The following is a 9,898-nucleotide window of genomic DNA, read 5'->3' on the forward strand; positions in this document are numbered from 1 at the left end:
TCCAGCCTTCAGTGTCACACGTAACATCCAGTCTATCACATGATCATTTAGAAATCATTCTAATATTCTGATTTATTATGAGTGTTGAAACAGTTCTGCTGTCTAATATATTTGATGAATAAAGGTAAAAAGAAGCATTTATTCAAAATTAAAAAAAATTCTAATAATATATATTCTAATAATATATTTTCTTTACTATCACTTTTTATCAATTTAACACATCCTTGCTGAATAAAAGTATTGATTTATTTTTAAAAAAGAAAGAAAAAAAATTACTGACCCCAAATTACTGACCAGTAGTGTATATTGTTATTACAAAATATTTATATTTTAAAAACATAGCTTCTTTTTTTTTTTTTTTTTTTTTTTAACTTTTTATTCATCAAAGTATCCTAAAAAAGTATCACATGTTCTGAAAAAATATTAAGCAGCAGAACTGTTTCCAACTTTGATAATGAATCATCATATTAGAAGGATTTCTAAAGGATCATGTGATAATGATCCTAAAAATTCAGCTTTGCATCACAGAAATAAATGATAATTTTAAAGTATAATAAATGTAAAAACAATTATTTTAAATTGTAATAATATATCACAATATTACATTTTTTTTTTCTGTATTTTTGATCAAATAAATGCAGGCTTGATGAGCAGAAGAAACTTCTTTCAAAAACATTAAAAATAGTAATGTTTCCAAACTTTTGACCTGTACTGTGGCTATATATATATATACACATATATATATTATTATTATTATTATTATTATTATTATTATTATTATTATTATTATTTTTATTTTATTTTATTTTATTTTATTTTTTTACATTGTGGATTGTTTAGACAACATTTTTCCAAATGGTGAAATTGTACACCAACTTAGCTCTGATGTGGTAAATGTTTTAAATGCTTTATACCCGGCTATTGGCATTCGCGATCATCCGAGGTGTAAATGTATCAGAAAGCTGTAAATGTCACCGATAAGTGGCCCGTCGACAGACATATATACGCGTTCATTCTTATCAGCGATGCAATTTTTTATCAGTTATGAATCTTCTGCCAGGCATGTGATGTTCACTTGTGTGTTCAGCTGAAAAGGAACTGTTTCCTAGAGTGGCACAAAGATGTATAGCTGTTCAATTCCGTGTACTATGTGAGAAAGAAGGTTTGTGGGCTTCTACAAACCTTACAACCTTTTTTATCTTGCACTCTTCCTGTTTACTTCCTGTCTTCTTTTTTGTTATTAATTTCTTATTTTTTTTTTTTTTGTGGTTGTTTATATTCTAAATAAACTGCAAACAACAAATATAAAAAATTATTTTGTCCTCACATGCTTTCTTGTAACTCCCCTGTCAGTCACACACCTGCTTGAAAGGCTCATTATGCAGCTCATTATGTGGGCCTTTGTCTTTTCAGGTGTGAATCACACTCATATGCATGATAGTTGATGCCTTCTCGCATATACCCTTTCTAGAATTGTATTTGAAGTTTTAAATAGTATTTTTTTCTGTGAACGAGTAAACATTTTATGGCCTTATTCAAGAAATGTAAAAAATTTTATTTTCACCAACCACGCATAATCATTGCTTTCTCAAAAACACAATCATGTACATACATGCTGCTCACATATTATTGTAGCCCAGTTTGTGCTGATTACAGTGTTATTAGACTTTAGCCATTTATATGTTTATAAGCAACTGAAAAAAACACAAAAATCAGGACATGTCAAAACTTCTCTAGGCCCCAAAACACCCTCAGGCCCCAGCGGGTTAAATGCACCTGAACCACCTAATCAAGGTCTTCCAGGTCTTTTTAATGGTTATGCAATTCAGCCTGCCAAAATTGATGCAGGGCACAAAGAGCTGTCCTTCTTTTTCCAAAGAACAACCATGCTCCGGGCAGAGATGAAGAGTGACAAAGACACAAGAGTAACAAAGTGCAAGAGAAAAACATTCTTCCACGGCCGCCAGATAATCATGATACACCTCCGTGACTCACTAGGCCATCACCAGAACCATAATCCTGATCAAATTGGGACTAGGCGTTCAGAGACCCATGCAACCAGAGCATCGACTGTAAGGTCTGCAGAAACAGTCTCCAGCAAACTAGGCAGAGAGATGGCATAAGCTCTGGACACAGGTAATTTTACACACAGGGATTTTGACGGACCATGAGAGAGCAGATGACAACAGTGACAACATGCAAAACACCCTGAGAGTGAGCCTAGATATAAAGCGACTAATAATGAGGGGGAAAAAAGAGAACAAGTGTGAAGCCAATGAGTTACTCTGCTTATTGCCGAAGGCAGTCAATTGTGTGCAGCCACCAAGTAGGGAAATAAAAACAAAAACAAAAACAAAACAAGAACAATGTGAAAAGGACAGCTAACAAATCCAAGTTCCGACACCATACTTTAGGTTCTGAAAAACAAATTCACTATTAACAGTTTTCCCTCAATAAACTCCTAATTTGTTGCTTATTGATAAGTAAGGTAGTTGCTGTAGTAGTTATGTTTAGTTATGGGGTCAGATTAAGGGATCTAGAATATGGTCATGCATTTATATGTGCTTTTAAAGTGCTTATAATCAGCCAGTATGCTAGTAATACACATGCTAATAAGCAACTAGTTAAAGGGATAGTTCACCTTCAGTTGCTGGTCCCCATTGACTTCCATAGTATGAAAAAAAAAAAAACAGTATGCATATTAATGGGGACCATCAACGTGAACTATCCCTTTAAAACTGAATAGTGTTCTCTAAAGTGTTAGCTTCTTATTTGTTAAATAGGAAGTAGCATCCCGTGATATATATATATATATATATATATATATACAAAAAAGTTGGGACACTGTACAAATTGTAAATAAAAACAGAATGCAGTGACGTGGAAGTTTCAAATTTCAATATTTTATTCAGAATACAACATAGATGACATATCAAATGTTTAAACTGAGAAAATGTATCATTTTAAGGGAAAAATAAGTAGATTTTCCGGCCTCTTATTTCTACCTGTCCCAACTTTTTTGGAATGTGTCGCTCTCATGAAATCCAAAATGAGCCAATATTTGGCATGACATTTCAAAATGTGTCACTTTCAACATTTGATATGTTATCTATATTCTATTGTGAATAAAATATAAGTTTATGAGATTTGTAAATTATTCCACTCCTTTTTTACTCACAATTTGTACAATGTCCCAACTTTTTTGGAATTGAGTTTGAGTGTATATATATATATATATGTATATATATATATATATATATATATATATATATATATATATATATATATATATATATATATAATATGCAGATCAACATATCGCTCACCCACCAGAGCCACCCATGCAGTTTGACACCCCTCCTCCAAAGTGGTTGGAAGTTAAGCAGGTTGTGGAGTGAACCAGAGTTACTTCAGCAGCTGGACCAAATGTCATATCCTATAGAGCCCTTAAAAGTTTGTAAACACTGCAACGTCTCCGGGTGGGCGGGGCTTAGCTGGAGGCAAAAAGAGGCGCGGACGCAATGTTGACAAGCGTAAACTAGCACGTTTTAGGAGGGATTTATTAAACAGGTTGGATGCAGAAGAGTTAGCGTACAGTTATCAATAATTCGGAACTGGTCCGGTGGATAACATTATTTTGTCAAGGCTTATTGTCTAATTGTAACCTATCGCTGGGCTAACTATGATTAGCAATGTGGATTATTTTAAGAGACCATTCAAAGGATGGCACACACATCTATCGCTGTATGTTTGTTTTTAACATTTAAGCTAGCTAGTGCGCTGAAGGTTGGCGACTTTTCACCTATAAAACATAAACTTGCTGATTTGTACTAGATAAAACCAACACAGCAGTACATATGCATATATTATTTTACCTAATATGAAGTGTGTGCACTGCAAACATGAGCATTATTTATGATCATCTCTGTCTAGTCTGTACGCCCGTATTGCATTCAACCACAATTGTCTTCTTGATTTCTGTTAAGGAATGTCGGCCGGGATCCGGTTGAAACTTTAGTTTTGAACCAAAAGTGCTGTTCCTTCTATTCTGGCAGGCAAAAATCACAACAAGACGACATTTTAAAGTCAAAACCTCAAACTTTTAGCGCGCCTGCTATGAGTTCTTCCTTATGTTTTGCCTCCAGCTAGAGCGGTGACGTCACAGTGACGTAGGCGATTAAGGGGTCTATAGGGTATGCCCCCTGGTCATGAAGCTGTTGTGGACACTGATGGGCATTGCCTGGAAATCCACTTTCATCCCAAAAGAAAAAGTCTCCTGCAACATCAGCCAGTTCATAGGCATCACTCTTCTGACCGTGGAAAGGGAAGATCTTCTTCTAGGTGATAGCAAAATGAATGACCAGTTACCTCCTGGAAAATATATATTGACACCAGTTGCCAGAAGGCAGGTGTTCCAGGATTCCCAGGCTGTGTAGAGCAATCTTCAATGACCTGGGAACAGATTTAGTGAGCTAAACGTAGTAGTGGTCTGGCTGGATCTCGCAAATGCCAATGGGTCCATTCCCACCAGCTTATAAAATTTGGTCTCGACTTCCATGACCCCTTATGCATCCGGAGCCTCATTACTAGCTACTTCGACAACTTCCACATCTGCTGTACATCCACAGAAATCTCAACTGGATGGCACCGGCTTGAGAAAGGGATAGCAATGGGTGCTCCATCTCTCTCACCTTTGAGAATATCTTTACAGATGGTCAGATGAGTCAGATCCCAGTCAGGGTCAGCGAATCCCGACTATATGAAGCTATATGGATGATGTCACCACCCTCCTCTGGACAGCAGCATGTGCCTCCAGGCTGCTGAAAAGGTTTGAGGAACTGCTAAACTGGGCCAGGATGAAGATAAAATGTAATTTTTGCTTAATTTTTGCCACCCTGATAAAGAAACGATAAAGGAGCTATAAAGAAACATGAAAAAAATTAAGCGTGGACATGCTTGATGGTATTCAAGTAAACAGTAGGTTGTGTCTTAAGTGAACAAGACATTAGAATGCAATTCACATTTATTTGTATCACACTTTTCACAATACAAATTGTTGCAAAGCAGCTTCACCGAAAATTAAAGTTTATACATTATATTTAACACATATGTGATTTTCAGTGGGATGTTAACTCCCAGAATTCAAACTGCACTTTGGCTGAAGCTGAGCCAGAGATTGACACGCTCGGCACTTGTCAAATAATCACAACTATGCAGTGTTTTTTTAACCACATAATGTTTATTTTAGGTTTTAGACATTTAAATGCACGTAAGTACTAGTAGGCTAAAACAATACATTTAGAGTTTGTAAAATACACACTGATGTCTATGAAAACAACAATAACAATCTGTTCTAATATAATTTGCCAACATGTTTTAATCATGACTGATACACACAATATAAGTACTGTAACTATAAAGTTCACTTTATTGTTCTCCCAGTTCGCTTACTTACATGTATTTCAGGAGAAACTGATGAATTCACGTGCTGTAAATCTGACTGACAAGACACTCTGAACTGTGGCAAGTTTGTGAACACTTTGAATGAAAATGAAAAACAAAATAAAAGTGATACATCTGTCATACAGTGTTATTGTGGCTGTGGTGTGTCCCGTGACAAACATGATGCGTCGCCATGGAAACAATAAGGTATAATGGTTGCCTTAAAATATATTATAAAACCTTTGTTTGTTAAAAATATATTATATTATATAATATATTATATTTGTTTGTCGTTGTTTGTTAAAAATATATTATAAAACCTTTGTAAGTGCTGGATCCAGACTGAAACTTGTGTAATAGTTACCTCAGAGTGAGGCAGACACAGAGAAGCAAATAGAGAAAAATTAGCGTAGCTGCTCTTCAAACCAAGCAAAAAAAAAAAAAAAAAAAAAATGTGTTCAAACCAAGCACAGAATGATAATGTGCATTTGATCAGATATAACCGAAGTACAAGGTTATGAGTTGTATTATGTGAATGCTTGGCTAAAGATATGTGCCTTTAATCTAGATTTAAACAGTGAGAGTGTGTCTTATGGAAGTAAAATAAAGACAAATTTCTTTGAAACAAAAAAGCATGTTGAAATGCACTAACTGAAAAAAATATGCAATGCATTAAAGGGGTCATATGATGCTGCTAAAAAGAACATTATTTTGTGTATTTGGTGTAATGAAATGTGTTTATGCGGTTTAATATTAAAAAAAAACAAATTATTTTATTGTAATAATTTATTTTATTTTTTTTCATATATGTGATGAATTATGATATTGATTATTTTTTATTGGGCTCATCGCTTTGAAAATCGAGGGGTGCTGTGATTGGCCAGCTATCCAGCGCGTTGTGATTGGCCGAATGGCTCAAGCGTGTGACGGAAATGTTACACCTCTTAACATATTGTGATGCCTTGTCCGGCCGGAGTGATGTGACAAAAAAATAAAACGTTTATTATAAACATTATAAACGTCATATAAACATGAATTCTAGTCGTGTTTTCTTTTGGAAGGCAAAAACAAAGTAGTTTTGCTTTCTCAACAAAACAGCGTCACACAATGCGTCCTTGAGTGAGCGGAGGCCTAGAGATAAACTTAGTAGAGCTAGAGTGGGGGGCGGCTTGATAGAGTGTGCAGAGGGGGGATTCTTGGGAGGGGTGTAGCTTGGTGTTTCTGCGAAGGAGTGTGACTTGGTTTTGCTGGAATCAGATTTGGCCACGGTGAAAGCAGATTCAGCGATCCACAGTGCAAAGTTGATGTATTTCCTCAGCAACCAGCACAAATCAGCTCCAGGCATGACGAAGTGGATATCGTCCACTTTTGGAAGGCCAAACAAAGTAGTTTCGCTTTCACAGTGAAACACACAGCGTCTATACTACATGGCGGCGACAGCAACAACAATACTACAACGAGAATAAAAGGTATGCCTTCTTTCTTTGCGTGAACATCTGGGCGGCGTTATGCAAATCTTCCCACATAGTGACATAGAGATGTGGGGGCGTGTTAGAATGAGGTGTTTCAGGGGGGCGTGGACGAGTCTCAACTTTTATAAAGTATATCTCTTTGGATTTGAGACTTTAGTCTTTGCAACTTCACAGATCTTCTTTGTTCACCAAGAGCTTGTAACAATCCAAAGAGAAAGGAAAATTTGAAATCGCATCATATGCTTGCATTTTTAGGGGCTGAAATGTAACATAGTTGTTTATTTAAGCTGTCGATATTTCAATTCAAAACATTTCACACACATTTTCATAATTAAAAATTCAATAGGCTAATTCATATTCACATTCCAGAGTTCACTTCCGAAATATTAAATCTGTTTAAAAATACAATGTTTAATATTCAACAGGCAATTTTCAGTCCATTTTATTTCACTTTACAAATTTGCTTCCACAAATTCAGTGGTTCAAATTCGGCAGAAAATTCAGTATTGCACATCTAGGAAATGCAGGAATAGCAGTAGAGTAACATGCATGCTCTGCATCTGCTGTTAGTCACTCACCTGCAGGTGGCACAAGACCAAAGCAACAGACAGAGCAAGTCATTCATTCACAAAAACTGATCTGCAGAAATAGAGCAAGTGGTAGAAGTCACGATTATTAGGGCCAGTATGTATTTGAGGAAAAGCTGATTAAGACTCAAGAGCTGTTATGTTTAATTCAGCATCTTCGCTGTTACTGGATTCCCCGTGAACCCACATGTAAGCAGCTTTCTCTAACTAAGTAAATTATTTTACCCAACGCTGATATACAGAAATAACATTACATAAGGGTTGCTTAGTTTCCTTAACTCTATATCAAGGCTTGTGTGAGCTGAGTTGTAATACTGGGGTTTCCCTCTGATGTCACACTCCAGGATTCTAGCGCCTCAATGAACTAATAGAGTGACATAAACAAGACCCCAGATCTCAGTATACACCTTACTGATGATGCAAACTATACAGGCAAGGACTTTAGTGGAGTATCATTCGCATAACAATGGAAACTAATCCCATACTTTCTAATTATATTACAAAGGGACAACATGTACAGTACAGACCAAAAGTTTGGAAACATTACTATTTTTAATGTTTTTGAAAGAAGTTTCTTCTGCTCATCAAGCCTGCATTTATTTGATCAAAAATACAATGTAAAATGTAATATTGTGATATATTATTACAATTTAAAATAATTGTTTTTAAATGTATTATACTTTAAATTATCATTTATTTCTGTAATGCAAAGCTGAATTTTTAGGATCATTATCACATGATCCTTTAGAAATCATTCTAATATGATGATTCATTATCAAAGTTGGAAACAGTTCTGCTGCTTAATATTTTTCCAGAACATGTGATACTTTTTTTAGGATACTTTGATGAATAAAAAGTAAAAAAAAAATAAAAAAAAAAAAAAAAAAAAAAAATGTAGATATATTTTTAAATATTTTGTAATAACAATATACACTACTGGTCAGTAATTTGGGGTCAGTAATTTTTTTTTCATTCTTTTTTTTTAAATAAAAATATTCAGCAAGGATGTGTTAAATTGATAAAAAGTGATAGTAAAGAAAATGTATATTGTTAGAAAATATTTTTATTTTTTATTTTGAATAATTGCAGTTCTTTTTAACCTTTTATTCATCAAATATATTAGACAGCAGAACTGTTTCCAACACTCATAATAAATCAGAATATTAGAATGTGATAGACTGGATGTTACATGTGACACTGAAGGCTGGAGTAATGATGCTGAAAATTCAGCTTTGCATCACAGGAATAAATTATTTTTTTTTAAGTATATTCAAATTCAATTATAGATAATATTTCACAATATTATGTTTTTTCTGTATTTTTAAATAAATGCAGGCTTGATGAGCATAATAGATATTTCACAACATTAAACTAGTAATGTTTTTTTCTGTACTGTATTTTGATCAAATAGAATGCAGGCTTGACAGATCCTTGCAGAATTCCATACTGGTGTTTAATTGAGATCTTTTAAAAAAAATGTAAAAAAAAAAAAAAAAAATAGTGACAATGTTGAACAGGTCCAAACATCTAAAACCTGTGGTTGAACAGGCAGGATCTAAACCATCTAAAAGCCTGCTCAAGGGGGAAGGGATGAGATGTGGGGCTTATGGGGATCCTACGGTTGGCTGCTTCGGAGCCTAGCTGCAGGGGGAGCATATATATATATATATATATATATATATATATATATATATATATATATATATATATATGTACAGTATGAATGATTTCCTGAAATTATTTGTCTCATTTCCTTTTAGCCATGTCTACATTTCTGCGCAAGTGTAGTAGCCAATCCTGGTATCTCATGCATTTAGAAAACTGTGCACAGTAATCTTTTTAGTCTATAAATAATAAGAATATTATAGTAGTGTGAACATACATGGTCATTGTGTCAACACTTCTGTTCCAATCAGTACAGCTCTCTTCACTTTGCATACTTGCAGTGTACAACGTATAGCTTATTACAATAAACAAATTTAGTCCTGTCATATCACACCATTCACATGCAGCGTAAACATGGTGTCCGTGTGAAAGCTACAAGAAGATGTGCACAATCTACACTGGATTTCACTGACGCTTAGATTTCATTTCATTTTTGTGCTGTATTGTTATTTTTTGTGCTTTAGTACATACAAATTTTATAATCACAGTTTCCGCTAAAATACCATGAGTACTACAGTTCCTGTTAAGGCCTGTTCACACCAAGGATGATAACTATAAAGATAATGTTCTAAAACTTGTTCTCAATATTAAAGAATAGCAGCATCCACACTACAACTATAACGATAAAGGCACAGAGAAACAATATCGTTGGAATCACTTTCAGAACTATTTTTTTCCAGCTGATGAACAATAAAAACATTGACAGCCAATCAGAATCAATCCTGCTATGAT

The sequence above is a fragment of the Cyprinus carpio genome, chromosome A14 (genome assembly GCF_018340385.1).
Source record: "Cyprinus carpio isolate SPL01 chromosome A14, ASM1834038v1, whole genome shotgun sequence".
NCBI classification, from domain to species: Eukaryota; Metazoa; Chordata; class Actinopteri; order Cypriniformes; family Cyprinidae; genus Cyprinus; species Cyprinus carpio.